This window comes from Marmota marmota, unplaced genomic scaffold (genome assembly GCF_001458135.2).
Source record: "Marmota marmota marmota unplaced genomic scaffold, marMar, whole genome shotgun sequence".
Classification (NCBI taxonomy): Eukaryota; Metazoa; Chordata; class Mammalia; order Rodentia; family Sciuridae; genus Marmota; species Marmota marmota.
The window spans coordinates 4,886,809-4,909,447 of NW_025999842.1; the positions used below are offsets into that span (position 1 = coordinate 4,886,809).

General features: G+C 36.0%; 1 long non-coding RNA gene across 4 annotated transcripts in view; it reads right to left on the minus strand.

Annotated features, from left to right (window-relative positions):
• LOC107153440 overlaps positions 1-11,469 on the minus strand; it is a 158,321-nt gene extending 146,852 nt beyond the window's left edge. For all 4 annotated transcript variants that reach the window (XR_001504912.2, XR_007347107.1, XR_007347127.1 and 1 more), the window contains exon 1: positions 11,327-11,469. This is a non-coding gene — a long non-coding RNA (uncharacterized LOC107153440). The remainder of the gene's footprint in view (positions 1-11,326) is intronic.
• Between the last annotated feature and the right edge of the window lie 11,170 nt (positions 11,470-22,639).

Below are 22,639 nucleotides of genomic sequence, written 5' to 3' on the forward strand. Positions count from 1 at the left end.
AATTTAAAACATCTCTATGATATTTGTAGCTAATATTCTTTTTTTCACATTCCCTTTTTTTGATTTGGGCTTTTTTTTCAGTTGATCACAACAGATTTGTCTATTTTATTAGTCTTTTCGAAGAACTTTCAAAGACCTAGAATTTGGTTTTATTGATAAGCTCTTTTTGTTTCTGTTGTTAATTTTGTTCTTCCTAAATTATTTCCTTCCTTCAACTTTGAGTTTATTCTGCCACCCTTTTTCTAGTTTCTTGAGTTGAAAACAAATTCATTCATTTTCAAATATATACATTTGAATTTATGCATTTCCCTCTAAGCTCTACTTATCTGTATTCTCTATTTTTTCTTGTTTTATTTTATCACAACTTTTTAAAGATATAATTCATATATTATAAACTTCTCTCTCTCTCTCTCTCTCTCTCTCTCTCTCTTTCTCTCTGATGGTGGGAATTCAACATGGCTTCATGCATGCTAAGTATGTGCTCTACTGAGCTACACCACAACCCAAATTCACCATTTAAGATTCAAATTCAATGCTTTTTAGTATGTTCACAGAGTTGTGCAGCCAATATCACTGTCTGCTTTTAAGTTGTTTTTATTATCCCATATAAAATCCTATACATGTTAACAGTTAGTCTTGTTTTCTACTACAAGCAGTGACCTTCTTTGTCTCTGTATGGATTTATTTTTTCTGGACATTTCAAATAAGTATGACCATATAATATGTGATTCTAGTGACTTATGTCTTTCACTGAGCATGTTTTTAAGGTTCATCCATGTTATAGCATGAATCAGTAATTCATTTTATGGCCAAATAATATTTCATTGTATGGATTTATCATATTTTGTCTTATCCATTCATCAGTTGGACAATTGAGTTGTTACCACCTTGGACTATTATGCTCTTATGAATATTTGTGAAAAGTTCTTTTGTGAATGTGTTTTCAACTCTCATAAACATATATTTAGAAGAAAAAAAACAGAAATAATAAACAGAAAACCAAAATAAAATAGCATGCTTAGGTCCTAACATACAACAATTGTTTAAAATATAAACATATCAGTTAAAAGAAAAAAGAAATTTAATTTATACCTTGAATATTTCCAAAAAATGTATCTCTAAGCCTGAATGTTTCTACTGAAAAAGTCTCCCATTATGTGTGTGTGTGTGTGTGTGTGTGTGTGTGTGTGTGTGAGAGAGAGAGAGAGAGAGAGAGAGAGAGAGAACATGCACATGGATCAAAGCCAGTTCTACATAGTCTCTTCCAGAAAAATAGCAAAAAAGGGACTTTCCCAACTCATTTTATAAAGTTAATGTTAGCCTATTCCCAAAGCCACAAAAAAGATAGTACAAAAAAGAAAACTACACACCAATATTTCTCATGCATGTAAATTTTTAAAAATGCTTTACAAAATAATAGCAAATAAAATGCATCAATTAATAACAATAATTATAGTCTATGATCATGAGGGATTTATACCAGGGATGCAAGTCTAGTTCAATATATAAAAATCAATTAGTGTAATCCACTATATTAACAGGCTAAGAATAAAAAAATCACATAATCAAGCCAAGTATTGTGGTACACTTCTGTAAACCCAGCAACTCAGAAAGCTGAGGCAGAAGGATCACAAGTTCAAGGCCAACCATGGCAACTTAGCTAGATCCTAAGGAATTTAGCAAGACCCTGACTCAAAATTTAGGGGGAAAAAAGGGTAAAAAAACATGGGAATATAGCTTAGTGGTAGAGCACCCCTATGTTCAATTCCCAGTATGGCAAAATATCACATAATTATACTGATTGATATAGAAAAATTGTTTGATAAAATTCAATAAATAAAAACTCAGAAAAAAATTTATAAAGGGGCCTACCTCAGCTTGATCAAGAACATTTACAGAAAACCTTATAGCTAATAGCTACTTAATGGTAAATGACTGCTTTCTCCCTAATATCATGAACAACACAAGGATATCCACTCTCACCACTCTTCTTCAACATTGTGCTGGAAGTTATTCTAGTCAATGCAATAAGCTAAAAGGGGGGATGGGTAAAATTAATACATATCAAGAAGGAAGAAATAAAACCATTTTAATTTATAGATGACATTATGGTATACATAAAAAATCTCAATGAGTCAAAGGAGACTATAAGAACTAACAAGTGAGTCTAATCACGGGATGCCAGATAAACATACAAAAATTAATGTTATTTCTGTATGCTGGCAAAGAACACATAAATATCTAAATTAAAAACACAGTACCACTTACAATTGCTCAGAAATATTCAGGTACCGATACAACATTATATGTAGATATGTGCTGAAAACTACGAAACACTAATGAAGGAAATTTTTAATAAATGGAAAGACATGCATGTTCATGAATTAGAAAACTGAATAGTCAAAATGTCAATTTTTTTTCAAATTTAATAAATGTCTAACATCATTTCCTTCAAAATCCCAGATATGGTTTTATAGATAAGATGAAAGTATTCTAATATTGATATGGAAAGGCAAAGGAAACAGAATAGCTAAAACAATTTTGAAAAATGAGAATAAAGGGAATGAAACAATTTATATGATGTCAGAGTTTTTACATGGTCATAGTTGTCAATCCTAGGTATATATGTGGGGATAGACACACAGATCATGAGCACAGAACTCAGAAAAAAATCCACACAAATATGTCCAACTGATTTTAGATAAAGGTATTAAAAACAATTTAATAGAAGAAAGATAATCTTTCCAAATAAATTATACTGGAAAATTTGGGCATTGATGTATAAGGAGGAGGAGGTGGAGGGAGAGAATGAAGAGGAATTGGAAGAAGAGAAGGAAGAAAAAGAAGTAGATCTTGGGCTTACACCTTATGCAAAAAAAAAAATAAAATAAAATTGAGAGGCTTAAATGGAAAGCATAGAAGAATGATGCTTTTAGGAATAAACATAAGAGAGAATTTTCAGGGTGTGTGGCTAGACTAAGAATTCTCAGACTTGACACTCATATACAATCTATAAACAGAAATTACTAAATTGAATTAATCAAAATTTTAAAATTGTGATTCACCAAGACTCTGTTAAGATAATTAAAAAACAAGCTACAGATTGAAGAGAAACATCTGCATATCACTTATCAGATAAAGGACTAATATAATTTCAAAACTCATCCACAGCCAAAAGTCTTATTAAAATGAACAAAAGACATGAAGACATATTCTACTGAGGAAGATACACAGATGGAAAATATGTATATGTAAAAAATCACCATTATTAGTCATTAAGGAAATAAGAATTAAAACCACAACGAAATATCACTGCATATCTCTCAGAATGGCTTAAATTTAAAAAAAAATAGCAACTGTATCAAATGTTGGCAAGGATATGGAAAACCTGCATCACTTATATATTGATTCTAAGAATGTAAATGCTATAGCCACTCCGCTGAACAGTTTGGAAGTTTCTTAAAGTATTCAACATGCCATGCAATTACCTATACTTTGCCCCAGAAACTGTACTACTCCTGGGCACATTTTTCCCCCAGAAAAACATAGACTTATGTTTACAAATATCCCACGCACAAAATTTTGTTTATAGTGGAAAGGCTATCTTTTCTCTATTCAAATTTTATTAATAATAATCCCAAACTGGAAACAACCAAGATTAAACAAACTGTGGTACATTCATGTCATGGAATATGACTTAACAATAAAAACCAACAAGCTATTAGTATACAAAACAATCTGGATGAACCAGAAAGAGAATTATGCCAACTGAAAAAGAATCTAGTCATGTTATATACTGCAGGAGTCCATTAATACCATAGTCTACCCTTATTCACAGAGAATACATGCCAAGACCCCCACTAGATGCCTGAAAATGAAGAGAATGCCAAACCCTACATAATATTTTTTCCTATATCTACAAAGATACCTATCATAAAGTTTAATTTATAAGTTAGGCACAGTAAGAAGCTCATAACAATAATAATAAAAATAGAACAGTTACATAACAATACACATTAATATAAGTTATATGAATATGGATCATTGATCCTTATGATTTCCATGGTCAGATTTCCTTTAAAAACTTCAGTTTTGCTGGAAATACTTTCCAGCTATGCTGGATATAGCTTCCTCATTGGCAGAGACTGTCTCTCCAGTAAATTTTATACTTTTGGGTTCAAATATGTTCTTGAATCTGTTTAACCACCCCTGACTGGAAGGAAATAGCCTGGTGTTATTCACTTCAGGGGTCCCCTTGCTAAAGTCTTTATATAGTCATAATGATTTCTGGCACAATACATTGTCATCAGTTGGAATATGTTTTCTGTTCATGTCTCCCACCTACAAATTTAATGCCTATTCCATTTTTTCTTTCTTTGTGCTACTAAGGATTCAACCCAGGAGAGCTAATCCCCAAACCTTTTATTTTTCATTTTAAGGCAGGGTCTAAGTTGCCAAGACAGTCCTTGAACTTGCAATCCTCCTGCCTCATCCTCCAGAGTTGCTGGGACTACAGGAATGTGGCAAGGCATAAAACTGAATACCTTTTCCATCTTAAGCAAGTACTTATCACATGTCTGGTCATAACATTAGCAGTTTGAGGTGTGACAGCAAAACAAGCATGATTTTTTTTTTTTTTGTGCATGATTTCACAGACACAAGATTCTCTCTTATGATAGATCTTGCAACTGGAGTATATGATTTTTTTTCTCTCCTTAGTAAGTAGAGAACATTTATCTTTTCACTTAAAGGAAGCCCTTTATGGCGTCTCTTTAGCATATCTGAATCACCAACATCTATTACTCTTCCTTTTTAGGACATTCTTAAGTAAAATAAGGGTTACTGGAATAGGAACAGTATCATTCCTCTACAGTTGACCTCATAATCAAGATGGCTGCTTAAGCACCTAACAGCCAAGCAGTGTATACAGCATGAATACAATGGATAAAGAATGATTTGTGTCCTGTGTGGGATGCAGCAGGATGGCACAAGATTTCATCACACTATTCATAATGGCATATAATTAAAAGTTTATTGTGAAAATTTCATTTAATATTTTCAAACCATGGTTGACCATGAGTAACTGAAACCATGGAAATCAAAACCATAAATTGGGAGTACTAGTATATAATATTCTTGGAATGACAAAACTATAGAGAACACATTATTGGTTGCCATGAGTTAAATGGGAATGAGGAAAGTGAGAAATTGATATGCCTGTAAAGGCAACATGAGAGATCTTTGTGGTACTGGAAATGTTCCATATCTTGATTGTATTAACATCAGCATCTTGGTGGTACTCTCATTGGAGGAAACTAGGAAATAGATACATGGCATAGCTCTGTATTATTTCTTTTTATTGCATGTGAAACTACACCTTTCTCAAACCAAAAAGCTAAATTAAAAAATAGTATACAGAAACCACCAAAATAAATAAACACAAATTATTTTTAAAAATGTAAACTTTAAGTTCCATCTATATATTGTTTGAAAGTTTCTACCAGATATTTGGAAACTCAGAAATATGGTTATAACAATTAAATAATCAATATAAAATTAAATAAAAAGACCTAGATCAGGGATAGCAAATAGACCAAATTTAGATGCATTCTTCATTACTAGAAGTGCTAAGTTGAAAGAGTAATGTGTTCCAGGGGCCCTGGGATAGGGAAGCTGTGGCTTACATGCCACATGATTGCCATTTTGAGTTTTAACCTAAAGATTTGTCGGTAGCATGTCTGATGCTAAAATGGCAAAATGGCACCCAAAATAGTTTTACTCAAACCCTAGAGCTTAAAAGCTGTTAATCCCCAGGACTGTCTCTCTGGCCACCCTATGCCAAATGGTTCAGCTATAGAGTTGGCCATTTAGCTGATGTTCCATAATTATCATCTGCTGGCCCACAAACACATTATGCAGTTTATTGCTTGGGAAAAATTTCTCTTTGTTTGAGTTACAAGGATTAAAAGCATTACAGCTTAATCCCTTTGATGCATCCAGGCCATTTTGAAATTGAATGTTTTTCTATTAAATCTCCTACTGGGAACCAATTCACTGACACTGTAACAACAGAACCAGGCAATGCTGATTAATTACAAAATTTCTGCCCTTCTGCCTATATGAGTCTCTCTAAAATATCTAATAACAAAAAATCACTTAAATAAATCCATGAGGTTAATCAATGTTTCATGTAATTTGGAATAAGAAACTTCAAAGCCTTTCAACGAAAATAGTGAGAGAGGGAGATGAGAGCTACAAGATTAAAGAAACCAGTGTTGAAGAATTCATATGTATTAAAGGTTCAAGCCACATCAATTCTCAAACTAACTCAAAAACTAATTCATATTAGAAAATCAACACACACTTGGCTTGTTACAATTCTTGAAATGGAAAGCATGAGAGTATAAATTAAATTATACATTCAATTCAGAAGCTGGGATGCTGCCATCAGATTCATAGTTTCAAGACCAATGCATAATAAACTGCCAAGGAGGTGGCTGTCTGCTCATCAGATCTGCTTTCAGTAGATGGAACAGGCTGAACATTCTCCATGTGGTAACCACAGAGATGAATGAGGGCTTCTTCTTTGCTTTCTTTGTCAGGAGGGCCAGTGGAGGAAGCTGCATCAGGAGGACATGTCTGATGTGGAAAAAATGAATGTCGTCTTTCACTTTATGTGCTACAGAAATTGAAAGGGATCAGAGCAAGGGAAAGTTCAAGTATCTCAATGATAGTCTCACCCGTATTGAGAAATTAGCCTGCCCACTGAATAATAAAAGAAAAAATTGTGACCACAGAAATATTTGCATCACAGGAAGACCACAGGATGAAAACATGTCATTCTGCAGTTGAAACCAGAATGTGGTCAAATGTAAAATTCACAATCTACTTCAATATATTATTTCTCATTGGCAAATTTGCTACAATTTGGCATACCATTCACTTCATACATCACAAGAATCAGTTCTACTCATGATTAGTTTTTATTGTATTAACTTATTTTCTTACATTCTGAGATAGAATTTATTTCCTGAGGCCTATCTTACAGCCTCTTTCTAAAGAACAGCAATACTGGGTAATTATTTATAGTTGCTTAAGGGCAAAGCATTATGCTAAATAAAGTGAAATTATCATATGGTGGTCACATACAGAGTCCTTAGAAAAGAATTTAGTCGGGTAAGAATTAGTTCCATTTTCCTGTGTGCAGTGAGATACTGAAATGAAATTTGGAAGATGAAACTCCTCTAAAAGATGTCACTTGTCAACCTAACAAACTCATCATCAGTACCTTTCTCTATGTATTTTCCTGAGTGTTATACTCTTTTCTCAATATTATCTGGGCACTCAAATGTAAAACTCATTTCTTTTAGTTGACAAAGTCCTTTCGTTAGGGATAATCAAAGACTACTCATAATTTTTCCATCATATTTTCTAATTAATATGTTCTCTCCCATTTCCTCCTTTATTAGCTGTTTACATTTTATAATTTGAACTTAATCATTGTAACCAGTACCACTGTGCTTGAATTTTTTCCATAAGGCATTCTGCTCCAGGCTGCAAGAGTTGGGAGTCCTGTTTGAACCCTCTGAGATAACTTGTATTCCAGTGAGAGGAAAAGACCCCCACTCCTGTCCAGAGTGAGGATGACTAAGGGCCCTACTGCTCATACAGTAGTCATCAGATTGGAATTCTCATCTGAGAACCTCTTAGAAATGCAGAATCTCAGGCTCATCTCCAGTCCTATTCAATGAGAAACTGCATTTTAACAAACTCCCAGATGATTGGTATGCCCACTACAGAGTAAGGATTGGGCAATGGTGTTGGCATTAAATGGTAATTGAATGTGGAAAAAAAGAGCCTCAAAGTTCCACATGGTAGCATTAGCAGAACTATTTCAGAAAGCCTAATTTACAGTCTTTTCCAAATATATTTGGAACATATACCTGGAATGTGTGTGTGTGTGTGTGTGTGTGTGTGTGTGTGTGTGTCTAAGGATAGCTGAACCAAATAGATGGATAAGGAACCATCTAAAATAAAAAATTAAAAACTTTACAAAATCTCCCAAAGGATGCCCCATTTATTTTTGTGTTTTTGTGTATCAGACTTTTTAATGTAATCCAGAATTCTCTTCACAAGTAAAAATGAGGTCAGATTTGTTTTAATATTCAAATTACATGTTTTTCTATCTTTCATATGGTCTAAATAGTAATAAATACAGTTATCCATCATCCCAATTTCTAATATCTTACTGTTTTTTTTAATTGAGGTAAATCTTGGGTAATGTAACATTTATAATTTTAACCATTTTTAAGTGAACAGTTCAATGCCATTAAATACATTCACATTGCTTCCAAACATCGCTATCGGTGTACAGGACTTGGTCAGTATCACCAGAAGAACCTCTGCATCCATTTAACAGTCATTTTCTATTTTCCCCTCCCCACAGACCCTAATAAGCCCAGCTTGACTCTCTGTCTCTATAGCTTTGACTATTTTAGATGCCTCAGGTAAGTAGAATCATACCTCTACTTCAACTCGAAGTACTGGTATTTTGTGACTGTCTCACTTCACTTTGCATGTTTTCAAGGTCCATTCATGTCATAATACAACAGAATTTCATTCCTTTTTAAGGCTGATTAATATTCTGTTGTATGTTTATATTTTCATTCATCGGTCAATAAACATTTAGTTGTTTGTATCATTGCACAATGGTAAATAATTTTGCTATAAAACCTTACTTTTTAATGTCACCAGGTGTAAAGCTATTGAAAGCTACCTTTGCCTTGGGAAAGCTGAGCAATCTTCACATCTTTAGCAGAAGCCATCACCATGTGCATGCATGATGGAATTCCTGGGGAAATTCAAATGTCCCATTTGACTCAATTGTGGCTGAAGGGCAGCATGATTATTGCTCAAAACAAGAAACTTCTCTGCAGATTTTCTTCCCCTTGAAGTCTAATTTAGTAAGACACAGAATTCCTCAGTGGAAAAGAGAACATATTCACTCCAGTGTTAGCTTACATTCAAAATTGGCCCAACTGCAAAGTGTACAGTGCTTCATGCCGGCCATTTCCTGTCATTCAGAGAGAGCCATATCCCCAAAAGCATGTGATTCACCCAGTGGGTGAATTAGAGGAGATCCCAGCATCCATCAGGACATCCCAGGACCTGCCTCTCCTCTCACAACCCATGCCCTGTGTGGAATCTAAGTAGTCGGTCTGGATTCGCTTCTCTCCAGCTTCTCTGGGCTATCTCTTGGCAACTTTAATTTCAGAGGAGCTCATTAATATTTTTATTGCCACCTCACCTCAATAAGGAACACTGCCAGTCCCTCTAATCTGTTTTTAAAACAGTGAGTCACAAAGTGAAAAAAACTTGCATCTGAAATGTTTCTATCTCTTGAGCCCCTGGGTAGCAAGCAGTTTTCCAGAATGTGTGTGTTGTCATATCAAAACCCTGCAGAGCACTGAGTTTCACAAGAGAAATGGGTGCTCTATCTGCTTGCAGAGCTGGAGCCAGAGCCCAGCTTAATCAAGAAGACCCATGGTATTCACCCAGAACTTGAGTGATGTTTTTATATCTGTATGTAAGTAAAACCTACCATTCAAGTGGTTATTTCCAGATCTAGAGAATGCACCCAAGGGAGAATGGATGGATCCTCCTCAAGGTATCAAAATGTAGAACTTAATGAAAAAAATTTTTTCAGCCTATAAAATAATTTATATGTGATGTCTTTTGGGTAGTTTGTTACATGTATGTATGCACTTGGGATTTGAGGTCTGATGAAATGGGCCCATAAGAACTCTAGTAAATTCAAAGAGGAGTCCTGTAAAGGAAGAACTCATCCTGGGGAAAAAGCAATTCAGGCAGATGAATCTGATCCCAAAACTAACCTGTAGGTGTCTAAGGGTCATACAATTCTGATGCTATATGGCATCTGTCTTTTGGATCTGACATCACACACAAACAGCTAAAGGCTGGGGGCAGAGGTATTTTGACAAAAACTAGAAAACTCAATAAGGTGACAAGAGCTCTGTAATGCACTAAAGCTTAGGAAATATTCTAGTGATGTGTATGTGCCAGCATGTGACATAAAAGTGGTGGTGGGGGGTGGTGACTGTCCCAGATCTGTAACACATACGGTGAAGATTTAGTGCCTGGATGACTTGAGCCCCTTGTTGAACTAGCCCTTGGGCTGCAGTGTCCAGAGGAAGTGTGCAGATGGAGGTGGTATCCCTGACAGAGAGGAGTAGTACTGTGGCACCCATGTGACTAGGTTTCAGTATCCTCCACATAGGTATGAGATGCCAATGCCAACTGGAAGAGGCACTTCATCTTCAAAGTGAAACTCATGAGGAGGCCAAAAGGAAGTCATTTTATACAGCTTTGCCAGATGTCCCTCACTGAGGCAGACTGGGGCAGGAGAAGAGAAAACAGCAATGTCATGGTATATCTTCCAGAATCTGTGCTGGAGTACACATGAGATACTCCAGAAAAACCTAGAGGGATACCCTCAACGAGAATGATGCGTGTGAGATGAAATTCATATTCCCACTTTCCAAGGGCTCCCATCACTTCTACATTGGATTTCCTTGAACTCAGGATGCCCAAGTCCCCTTAAAATTAGGCATTTTTATGCAAGTTTAAGAATGATTCTTTAGGAAGATGATCAGGTTTTTACTTATTACCTCATTTCCTAGATGGGGTTTGTTTGTTTTTGTTGTTGTTGTTGTTTAAAGAGTGAAGGACATTTTAATGTTATGTTTTCACTGTCTTTAAAACTTTTCTATTTCCCTATAGTAGAAGTCACAACTTCAAGGAAAATGGGGCAGACAAACAAGTGAGTTTATGTAGCCAAGAAGAGCTCACAAGCCCTGTCTAAAGGCTACTTCAAAGAAAACAAGAACAAAACCTCCATTCCTGTTTGGCCAAATAAACAATGTCCATGAGCCACATAGAACCAAGAGGCCACCAGGAACATCACTTGGTCCTCGTTCTGATTCCTACCATGCGGATGGTTACTCTCACTCTCTCATATCTGGATGAGTGTCATAAACCCTCTTTTCCATTGTTAGCATGGCTGAAAACCAACAGAGTGGTATCACAATGTCACTTCAGTTTCCCCAGAGCTGGCCACCTACATTGTCTTATCTTCTGTTTGCAAACAATGGGCATCAACATCCCATGGAGGAGACCAGGCTGGTGAGTGGGAATGATGACACCCAACCACAGGGTGCCCCTGTGCTGACAGACCCTGCACCCAGGGCTTCCCTCCTGCCACTTCACTTATTCTTCCCAAGAAACTATTAGTAAGCACCACACTTACCCCAGCTTTACAGATGAGAGGACTGAGGCCACACGTCACATAAGTGCTGAAGCAGAGATTCCATGACTCCAAAGTCCATGATTTTAACCAAAATGTACATATACACTTAGGATAAAGCAAGAATGAGTCAGTGGTTGGAGGATTGTGCAACAGGGTGGAGGGAAAGATAGTGAAAAGTTAGTTAATGATTCACAGGGAATCTTGTCTGCAAAGACAGACCCTGGGAGCATTAGAGACCAGGCAAGAACAGTGGACTAGAGGATCTTAACAGGGGCTTGGTGGTGGGCGAGGGAGATCTGTGGGTAAGGGTGGAGTGTGGTCTGATAAGGAGGATGTGAGGAGGTAGCACTGAGGCTGGGCTGCTCCTCCAACACAATGGCTTTCTCTCCCTCCTCTTCTACTCTTCATCCATCCATCTACCAAGTTCCAGCTAAGAACAAGTAAATGGAAACTTAGAAAAGCAAGGAAACTGAAACTTAGGGGAAAAATACTGCAGGCATTTCCTATATTTCCAACATATGTGATTTTTCTCTATTCCTCCCACCCTACTCTTGGGTGTCTGCTCTCTATACAGTTAAGAAAACAAAAATAGAAAAATATACTTTTAGTCATACAAGGAAAAGGACAGGGACTTTCCCCTTGAGCACAGCAGAGATAGGCCCTACGGGGCAAGTTTGGTGCATTGTGAATGTTTCTCTCTGAGGGCAGAGACTGAAGTTCTCACAGGCAATGAAACCCAACCCCCATGGGAGTCCTAGGAGACAGAGCAAAATGCCACTTGGCTCGCTCATCTCTGATCTTTGTGTAGGGTTGATTTCCAGCACTAGCATTTCAGGCAATGAACAGAATCTTCCCATACCTCCTAATCTTCCCATACTCCCAGGATGGTAAATTGTGTGTGTCAACCTCTCTAGACCTCAGAATCCAGACATTTGGCAAAACATTATTTTAGATGATCCTGGAGGGGGCTGTTTTAGAGGAGATTAACACTCTATTCAGGAGACTTTGAGAAAAGCAGATTATCCTCCATAATGTGGGTGAATCAGTTGAATGACGCCTCAATGGAAATACTGACTTCCTTGGAGGAAGAGGGAATTCTGCTTGCAGTATGCAGTTGGACTTGAACTGCAGCTCTTCCCTGGGTCTCTGAGTTGCTGGCCTCCCCTGCAGAGTTTAGCATTGCTGGCCTCCATGATTTCATGGATCAATTCCTTAAAATTAATCTTTCTCTCTGTATACTTGCATCCTATTAGTTCTGTTTTCCTGGAGAATTTTGCTTAATACCCATTCTATTACCAATTCTAACATGAACTTTTTTTTCCCTCATTTCTCCAAAATTATAAAATATTTAAATTGATGTTATTTAAAATAAAATGTTTGTTTCTAATATTTGAAAGAGTTTTCAACATCCCCCAATCAGTTCTTAATTTGGAACGTGCAACAGTTTGCTATATGGAGCCAATCGACTAGTATAACCATCATCCATGATTTGTGTAGCATGTGACATCTCACCAAGGATCACAGGGCTCCATGAAGTTTTAAATAATTGCTTTCCATAACCTTCTCATTCAATTGCCATCTGTAATCACAGAAAAAATATATTTCCTTCCTAGAAGATACAAAATATGAACCTTTTGAAGGAGACAGAGCCTCAAAGAAATGTTTTGAAAGGGAAGAATGGAAAAGGAGAATGGAATATATTTCTCCTCAATAAAACCTCATTTTAGTACTGACAACCTGTTTTCCTTTCAGCACAGCTTTATAGCATTTTAGCTAATAACTGCCCTCTTTATTCATTTGTTAGTGGCAGTTTATGTCACTGCCTTGTATATTTTAAAAGTACTGGGTATTGGCCAGTACTATAGCAATTTTGGACATAGCACTGTCCAACATAAAACCACAGCTTGCGAGTAAGAGTAGGTCTTAGGTGTATGAGTATCTATAGTACTTAGCTGTACATGGACAGATGTCAATACATGTGTATCACTGAATGTGTATTACTACAATGTGAGGTATTGGTAAGGGTTCAGCACCAAGGGAGCCCTCCAAATCTACATGCACACAGTCATCAAATAAGGATTTATCCCTCTTATATATTTACACATCACATTACTCCTCATATTCTAAGTGTATGTGTATGTATGAAAAGAGAGAGAGAAACCAACAGAAGCAGAGCAAATGAAGTTGTCCCTTCTGCACTCTGAACACCTTGATAGGGGCTTATTCAGGTCAGCAAATGTGCAGTGTCACTGGTTTGAATACTGTTTCTGCCATGAGAAAGTTATATGATTTTGGAAATTATTACTTAACTTTTCTGAATTTTCAGGGTTTTGTTTTGTTTTATTTTGTTTTTAACTTGGAAAGTGAACAGTATAACATCTACATTGAAGACTCTTTTGAAGCATAAAAGGTAATTTTTGAAAGAAAGAGGCACTTAATGTTGTCATAGAAACGGTAGCCTCATGGATCCATCACCCTCTTCTGCTTTAGCACTAGGCACATTGCCTTGTACTTGGAACGCACTCAGTCGTGTTTGTTGAATGAATCACAAAGAAGAAGTGTCTTGGCAAAAGGACACACATGCTATTTTTGGCTTTCTATACAGCAGACAATAAATTTTATGGCCTGAATCTTATGAGTACAAAGTAAGGAATCATTCATAATGTGATCCGTTTCTACCCCAAATGTTCAATGAGGAACCATCAGCTCCGAGGTATAATTCATGTTCCAATCTTTCTCCTTTATAAATACCTTCTTCACTTAAATGACACAACAACCCCAAAACAACTTCAGTTGACACTTCAGTTACACCATGGAACTTCTATCAAGTTTATGGCATTACTAGTTTGAGTTTTCACATGGGAAACCAAAATGCTCATTTCAAGTTTATAAGAAATAAAATCACAACACAGACATCTTACTGTCAAAATTGTTTCCCCTCTCACTTCTTTCCTTCCCTTTCCCCTGTCTTCTCCCTACCCACCATCTGTTTGTTTGGAAGATCAATGAATGAATCATCCAACAGGGGAAAGAACTCTGGATGACACAGTTCTTTAAGCCACATCTGAAATGAATTGGGAGATTAAAAGGCTACACAATAACATCAGTCAGTATGCATGCTATTCTTACTGAAAGATGGTCAGATGCCAGAAGGGTCCTTAGTAACATACTGTCCCAGGGAGCTGTCAGCTCCAACATCCACACGTAGGGCTTCAAACAAGATGTTGGCAGCCACATTGAACTCTCTGCTTGTACCTCCATAATTCCTCAGGTAAATGATTCACCAGATTATGGTTGCATTAAGTTAGAGAATCACAACTAATAGGTAAAGGAATGTATCAAAACCAAGTTTCGGGTGGGGGAGAACAAAGCCTCCACAGACTAGAAACTGATAGCAGACTGAAGGAAGGAAGGGAGGAAGGACAGCGAGTACATGGTTGGATTTAGGGCCAGATGAGCTCAAGGGCCTGAATCAAGTTTCAACTCTAATCTGTGGAAATTGAGTGGAGGCTGGAATCCCAAAGAGGCACTTCATTTTTTCAATGGAATCATTTAACTAATACTCTGTGTCAAGAGATGCTGAGAATGTATCACTGAGAAAAATAGAACTCTATGAATTGTTAAAGATGATTTTCCAGTGGGGAAAGATATGAAAATCAATGTAATTAGCTAATAAAGTATAAAGTATATTGAAAGAGAAATAGAAATGCTATAGAAGAATTTAAAAATCAGAGTAAGGACAATTGTAAGTACCAGAGTAGAAGCTTCAGTTTAAATGGTGTAGTCATAACATGAAAATTACTTAAATATCAATAATTCACTAGCATACTTTAAGAATCACAAAAGTAAAAGAAAATCATTTTGCAACATGACACAGAAACATAGAATTTGATGAAAATATGTAAAAAGAATTAGTCACATGTTTTATCTAACTTAAAAAAATTTACATATTATACCAGAGATGGTCTAAAAGCAATTCAGATAGTTGCTGGCTCATATACTTCTTTAATAAAACACTATACTGCTAAAATAAAAAGCACAGGTATGTGGATTTTATTCACCAGCAAGGTCAAAGCCTTTTAAAAATGGTTTCAGCTCATCATTGGTCATGTGACTGATACTATTATTTATCCCTTTTCCACAGGTGGGGATATTGAGGTCCAAAGAGTGTTTATAACTGAACACAATGAGTCAGTGCTATGAATTATGGAAAATGCATGCAAATGACTTCATCTCATGTGGGTTTGGCCATGTAAGAAGTTAAATTACCTCAGCGATTTTAAGAACTTGGCTTTGTTCATAATGATCCTCTTCCTGTCTGGCTATCCCCAAGGACCTGGTTACTGAGCAAAGCTGAGTGAGTACTCAGGATGAGTGCAAAGGCCTGAAAACACCATGACAGTTTGCAGAATGTGCCATGCTAGAGCTCCCCGCTTCATAAAGGAAGTCAGAAAAAGACTGTGTGCTGCTAAGAAGGGTAAGGTCTCAAGTTATTTTTTTGTTTGTTTTTGGAGGTTTTCTCCCCCCCCTTTAGAATAGTGCCTTTTTAGCTCTCATTTCATAGGAAAATGACAAAGTTTTTACAGTAAGTCCCTTATCTCCTTTAACTTTCTAAATTTTGAGAACATGGTACATTCTACATATTTGTGGTTCAACTAATGAAGTCACTGATTTGACTACACTTGGCAAGTGACAGTAATGGCAGGAACCCACAAAACAGCCAAGGATGATTCCTTTAAATTTGGAATTCGTGATAAAATTGGGAAATTCATCCAGAAGGGATGAAGCTCTTTAGGTTATCCTATGACATAATTTGAAATGTGTGGCCAAAAGAATGCAGCTAAGTATTTATTTTATATCATTTAATCAATTTGAAAGTTTTCCAAGTTACTGCAGACTAAACTTAAAGCAGGATATTGTACTAATCGACTCTTACATATTAATGTGGCCCTGCCAAACTGGTTTCCTTGAAACCTCCCTCTTTTGTGTTACCCTTCTATTTTCTCATAGGAGAGAAAAAGATTAATGAGCATAACTATTAACCTATTTTGTTATTTGCATGATTATGTCCACACATTTACACACATACACACACACACACACAACCTAATTATGTGTGTGGGGGGGATGACACTGAATATTTAAACTTATTTTGCCCAAGCCTTCTTAATTTATCTACTATCACTCTGTTTGTGACCTTTTTCCTTTTCTTAAAAGGTTTCAAGATTAAAAAGAAAAAAAATTAATTTTAAAACAACTCTTCCCTCTCTGTCACCCTTACCCTGCCACTTCAGACCTTGACACTAAAACCTAATCAATGACTGGATCAGAGTCAATCAAGCTGACTTGGTGAGGGGTTGTTTGATGAGAGCCTAAGTGTGTGGTCAACCGTGTGGATTTTGGCCCTCTTCCAGAAAGAGATTGAAAACTTTGGAATGACCTAAACGGTAGCCTTGTCTGGTTTGAGAGAAAATAAATCAGTTTCACCATGGCCGCTGTGATCACTGGCAGTCCAATGTCTCAGCTGGACTAAAGAGAGGTGTCCTACATACAGCTGCTCTGAGTAACCACATGAGGCTACCAGAAGGAAACTTGAACTGGTGAGAATGCCGGAGCTGCCTGTGTCCCAGAGGCTGGTAACAGGGTGACATCAACTGGGCTCCAGAAGTCTCAGGACTTCCATTTGGCTTCCAGAAACGACTTCAAGGTGTTAATTCTGATTTATAAAACTGTCTGTGTTTTGGATCCTGGTTACCTTAGAAATCAGCTTTAAGATGATAGCTAAAGAGTTCCCAAATTTACACTCAGACACCTAGAAGCAACACCCTTCGATGAAGAGCCAAGGTGGCTAGAATCAAGGACTGCTTTAACCTGACAAAATCCTACTTTGCAAATTAAGACTTTTTCCTTCTGGCTTCCCTTACAGAGTAGAAATTATGAATGTGAAGGAGGCCCCACTGTCAAAAGAGTTTAACTTAATATCTTTGTTAAAATATTTAGAGTTCAATTTTTAAAAAGCATAACAATAAATTCTAGTGTGTATTTTAATAAGATTCCTACTTATGATCCCATACCACATATTTATTTGTATTAGATCATATATTTAAACCATTATCCTTTACTGGCAAGCACATATTCCCATGAGCAAAAAGATGTGAATAAATTAGTTTTCATCTTCTGAAAGATCTGCCTTTTATTTATACCAGGCTTTTTAAAAGGTTGGCAGATTTTTTTTTAAAAACTTCTTTGTGAGATTGATTCAAATTTTAGCTTTTCCTCTATATCCTAATTACTTAACCATCAATGAATTTTTCCAAAAAATTCTGAACATTCTTTGATCCAAACTCTAAAGAGTTGAGTGTGCTAATGTACCATAAGTATTCCCTAGAACTAGCACACCCTCAGTGGTCAGTGATGCTCCTTTTATTACTCTAGAGTGTTTTAGAAATATTCTATAACATTCTTATCACCTGCAAGTTGTCTTCCTGATTCAAAAAAAAAATAAAGAAAGAAAGAAAGAAAAGAAAAAGAAAACAGTAGCAGAAAGCTTAAGAAGCCTTTTCCTTTGTTTGCACTTCTCTACTAACCAAATTAATGTGTATCCTTTCAGTAGAAGATGTCCATCTCAGAAGACAAATTGTGCTTTCTGTTCCTGCTAAAACAAGCATATGGAGCACACCTGTGAGACCATATAAAAGAATGAAAAGTCAGTAGAGCAAGAACTAGCTTGAGATTTAAGTAGAAGTAAATGTGTACTACTGTTTGAAAAGGGGCAGTTACTGACAACCTTGAATACTCTCGTACTGATATTAAAGGCAGTGAACTCCTGTACTAAAGTTCTGGAAAGACCAACAGTTACTCATTCCCTTTCATAAGCTCACCAGTACAGTCACTGACATAAAAAGTAAAGATTGTTAGCAATGCCTAACCACTTAATTGCCTAAGTAACCGTCGTCTCTTTACAGGCCTCATTGTCTTGAGCACGGAGGAAGTGGCAAACCAGTAGGATCGTAATCTATTATCTGTTACCACTAAGAGCACTGATGTATTGTGACACCAACAGAGAGAAAGGCCAGAGAGGCAGACACAGGGGAACTCAGCTGATAAAGGCTGTGCTAGACACTACCATCATCTTCCTTCCAAATGGCTCACTTATAACCACGGGTACCTGTCAGGGCTGGGAGGTGAGAAGGGGGATGGAAAGAGGAAAAGAAAAAGACTTGGTAGAAGAGCTTAAGGAAGGTGGGCTACTGGAGTCTTAGACCATTCGATTGTTCTAAGTAGTCTCCTTGTCCTGGTCCGTGTGACTGAATCAATTAAACACACACACACACACACACACAACACACATGCACACGCACACACACTCATACACATACTCATGAGTTACTTATCCCAAAGATTATCAACTGAAGTTCCTCTGAGAGGTGGCAGAACACATGACCAGCCCACATGCTAGACCCCTTGTGGTGCCCATGGTAGAAGTTTGGTAGCCTTTATCAAAGGCTGTCTTGTCTTGCTCCAACTACTAGGAAGCACACAACTAAGAGTGAATGCAAAATGAGCTGCAGTTGTAACACTGTGATACTAAAAGCCAGTCCGGCTCCTCACTATGATAAAAACAACTTTTTTTATTTGCTTCTTTTAAGCTCCAGAGCTTGTAGCTGTTGGATTTTATGATTAAGACATCAACTTTGAGAAAATCCTTTAATTGTTATGCCTTTTAAAACCTTAATACCTAGATATCATTCTAAAGCTTTCTCTGCCTCCCTCTGCCCTGAACAGTCAAATGTCTCTCCACAGTTCCTCCAAGATCCAGTACAGAGCTAACTTCAAAGATTGTAAAACTATATGGCCAGAAACACTAAAATTAAATAGGTTGTTTTTGCCATGAACTAGACACCAATGTAAACTTTTATGTAGTACAAACATTACGTTTCAAATAATCCTAGAATCAGTCAACAAAGATATAGGAGAAAAGGCACTGGGGAAAAAAAATCATGCTTTTTAAAACCATTGGTTCTGCATTATTTAAAAAAAAATTTTGTAATAAAATGTTTTAAAAACCTAAATTTGAAGAAAAGTATGTACTAAATAAGAAGCTTTATTTTAATATAAATTAAAAACCAAGTATAGATGGATATTAGTTATCAATTAGATATACAATGGTGTGCCAAGTGAAAATATTCTGATTGGACCCCAGGAGATGAACTTCAGGCAATTAGCAAATACTTTAAAATAGTAGGGAAAACTGTGTGTTGTGTCAAACTGTTCTCCATTGGATTCTGCAATGAGTCTACCACACATATAAGAAAGCTTTAAAACCACTGACTCAAAGGATATGTCTTACACAATTCAAGTGCTCTTTTTTTTTTTTCAGTAACCAATAATTCTTTGCTTTTTTAACATGGTTTTTCCGACTTAAAGTTGTTAGTTACGCTTGCTCAACTAGTAAGGCATTATCTCAATCTTTTGTAATATTTGGTCTATGTACTCATTGCAAAATGTGAATTCCTTTTTATCATTTCTTTTCTGGACAGAAAAAAAAAGAATCACCTAATAAAAACTATTTAAAATAAAGATAGAATAAAAACCTTGGTGTATTTATCTGAAAATCAAAACAAAAATGCATATATAATGCTGTGTTTTACTATCCATAGATGGTAACACAATTTCATTCAATTCACTCTCTTTCAAAAAGAGAGAGGAAACTTTTTTCCTTTCATTTTAAAGGTATTCATAGGCACTTTAAATATGTTATAAAAGGTTATTTGCCAATACATTTAATTATTTGGATACTAAATAGTTATCTTTAAATGGTAGAGACTTTCTTTACTTAAATAAATAAGCAATTTTTTTCATTTCCAGGAGAATCTCATCAAAAATTTCATAGCTTCTCTTCTTTACTGTCTGGGAGTAATGAGCAAAGGGCAGATATTTTTGTTTATCCAAAATAATGTACTTTTCTTCTCTTGAATCCTATTCATTTAAAAACTTCCTGACTATGGGGAATGAAAAGAAAGTTTTAGCAAAGCTGATGAACAATCCAAAATTATCTGTACAAGACAGAGTCTCTCGTCACAATTCGGAGTAAGTGCTAAGTGTTGCCAACACATATCATGCAGATGAAAGGAAAGTGTGGACCATTAACATTTTTTTCAACCTATTCTATTTATTTAAACACAACTTAAGATATGTTTCGAGGGAGACGTAGACTCCTGATATTGAAATGTTATCTTTATATTCTGATTAAGTGTGGCCAAGTTTCGAAAGTTAACTACAGACTTGCCTAACTTTTGGGACATTATCTCAAACTTTAGTTCTATTTGTCCTTTGCACACATCGTATCTCCATTAGCCATAAGTGAACTCCCAAATCAAAAGAGTAAAGATCATCACAAAAGGAGAAGGAAGGTTGTTTGAGTATTCACTTTATGATCAAGTTTTTAAGGGTTGTTGGTTTTCCATGTAATATTACCCTGCATAAAAACATTCTAAATCCTTTATCTTGATATTCAAAGTTTTGAAGATTTTATCTTAAGAATTACATCTCTGGCCTTACTTCCCATATTAGCAACATGCTTAGGGCTTTGGATGGGCTTTGGGACCAGACAAACCTGTACTTGAGCCCCAGCTCCACACTCTATGAACCAAGTGACCACAGCCTCTTACTTAAGGCCTCTTACTTAAGCCTTAGGGTTCTCATTAATGAATATAGATAGCCTCATTTCAAACTCCCAGCAACCTGTATGATGAAGCTCCAGTGAAGAGCCCATACATAAAGCTATGTACAGTGTCTGGCATGGAATAACTGTTGAGTAATATCAACCATTGGTATTAAAACATGTCCACACAAATGCTCTGCTTCTGCCCAGTTGTTTGCTCATTGTTTGCTAGGATGTCTTCTATGTCATCTCCAGGCCTTCTCTCAGAGGAAGTCACACATTCACATGCCACACACACATATTCAGTCTCTCCAAAAATGTTTCTCTTTAAGCCTTCCATTAGAACTTTTTCAAACTCCCTTCTCATCAGATAATTATTGACTACACACATAATTCAATAGTCAATTCTCTATTAGCTGTTTTAAGTTTGTCACTTAAAATATTACTTAGACTATTTCTTCAATATTTTGTGGTTTATGATGTCATGGATTTACATTTAGGGTCCCAAATCAGATAGTAAATCCTTTTCTATTATCTATAATACCTAGAAGAATTTTTTTTCACTTGTATGCACTATATAATGACAATTTAATTCTAAGTGTCTGGTAGAGAGAGGGAGAGAGAGAAGGAGGGAAAGATAGAGAGATAGAGAGAGAGTAAAATTCTCTCCTAGATATATTTCTGCAAAACACAGGCCTATAGCATTGAGCTGTACAAGCTAATTTGGAGGCATGGGAAGTTATAGCCAAAGTGTACTGGGGCCAGATCAGACTATCTTGCAAGAGTCAAGTGTGTATGACTTTCCCAAATTCTGCATGCAATGACATCTCACTGGTTGTTTTAAATATTCCATGGGGATTAGCAAACACTACAAAACAGGGAATTTTTCTTTCTCTTTTTCTTTCTTCTTCTTTCCTTCCTTTCTTTTTCTTTTGTTCTTAACATTTTTGGTAATTCTGTTGTTAAACATTTACCAGTGTGCCATAAAGATAGACTTAGATCATCCAAAAGATGGATGTAGAATTAAATATACAATAAGTACTGAACAAACTCACTGCTCTTTTTTAGAATGAGAGGGCATTCTGTGCCACAAAAACAGCATATTCCCGTTATTAGTGGAGTCTGTAGTTACCATTTTAAACATTAATTTTCTTTGCAAATGATCTTGATATTTGACAGATATTCATTTATTTGTATTGTAAAGCTATGGTCTTAGTATTTTTCAGGGATTTAATGCATATCTAACACTCCTAAACTGTAAGATCCTCAGAAGAATGTGGTAATATTAAAGGATGTGCTGGGCTCAGAATAATCATAATGTATCCATTTACTGCTTGATTTTAAAATCTACCATTTTGAAAGATGAGAGAGAATTTATAAAAACAGAACATATATTCCAAAAATTAAATAATTACCAAAGCGTAAGTATATTCTCAGCCTTCGAGATAGTAGATAAGGGGATCTTGACAGCTATATTTGTTTTATTGGATTTTGAGGTATGTCTCTTTTTGTCATTTATTAAGTAATTTTAAAGATTCCAATTTTTAAAAGATTCCATTGTCTGTGCTAGATCAGCAATACAATACTTGAGAAATTAATATTCATCTTTTAAAACCATGAATTTGATTAGTATATTTTTTAGGCATCTT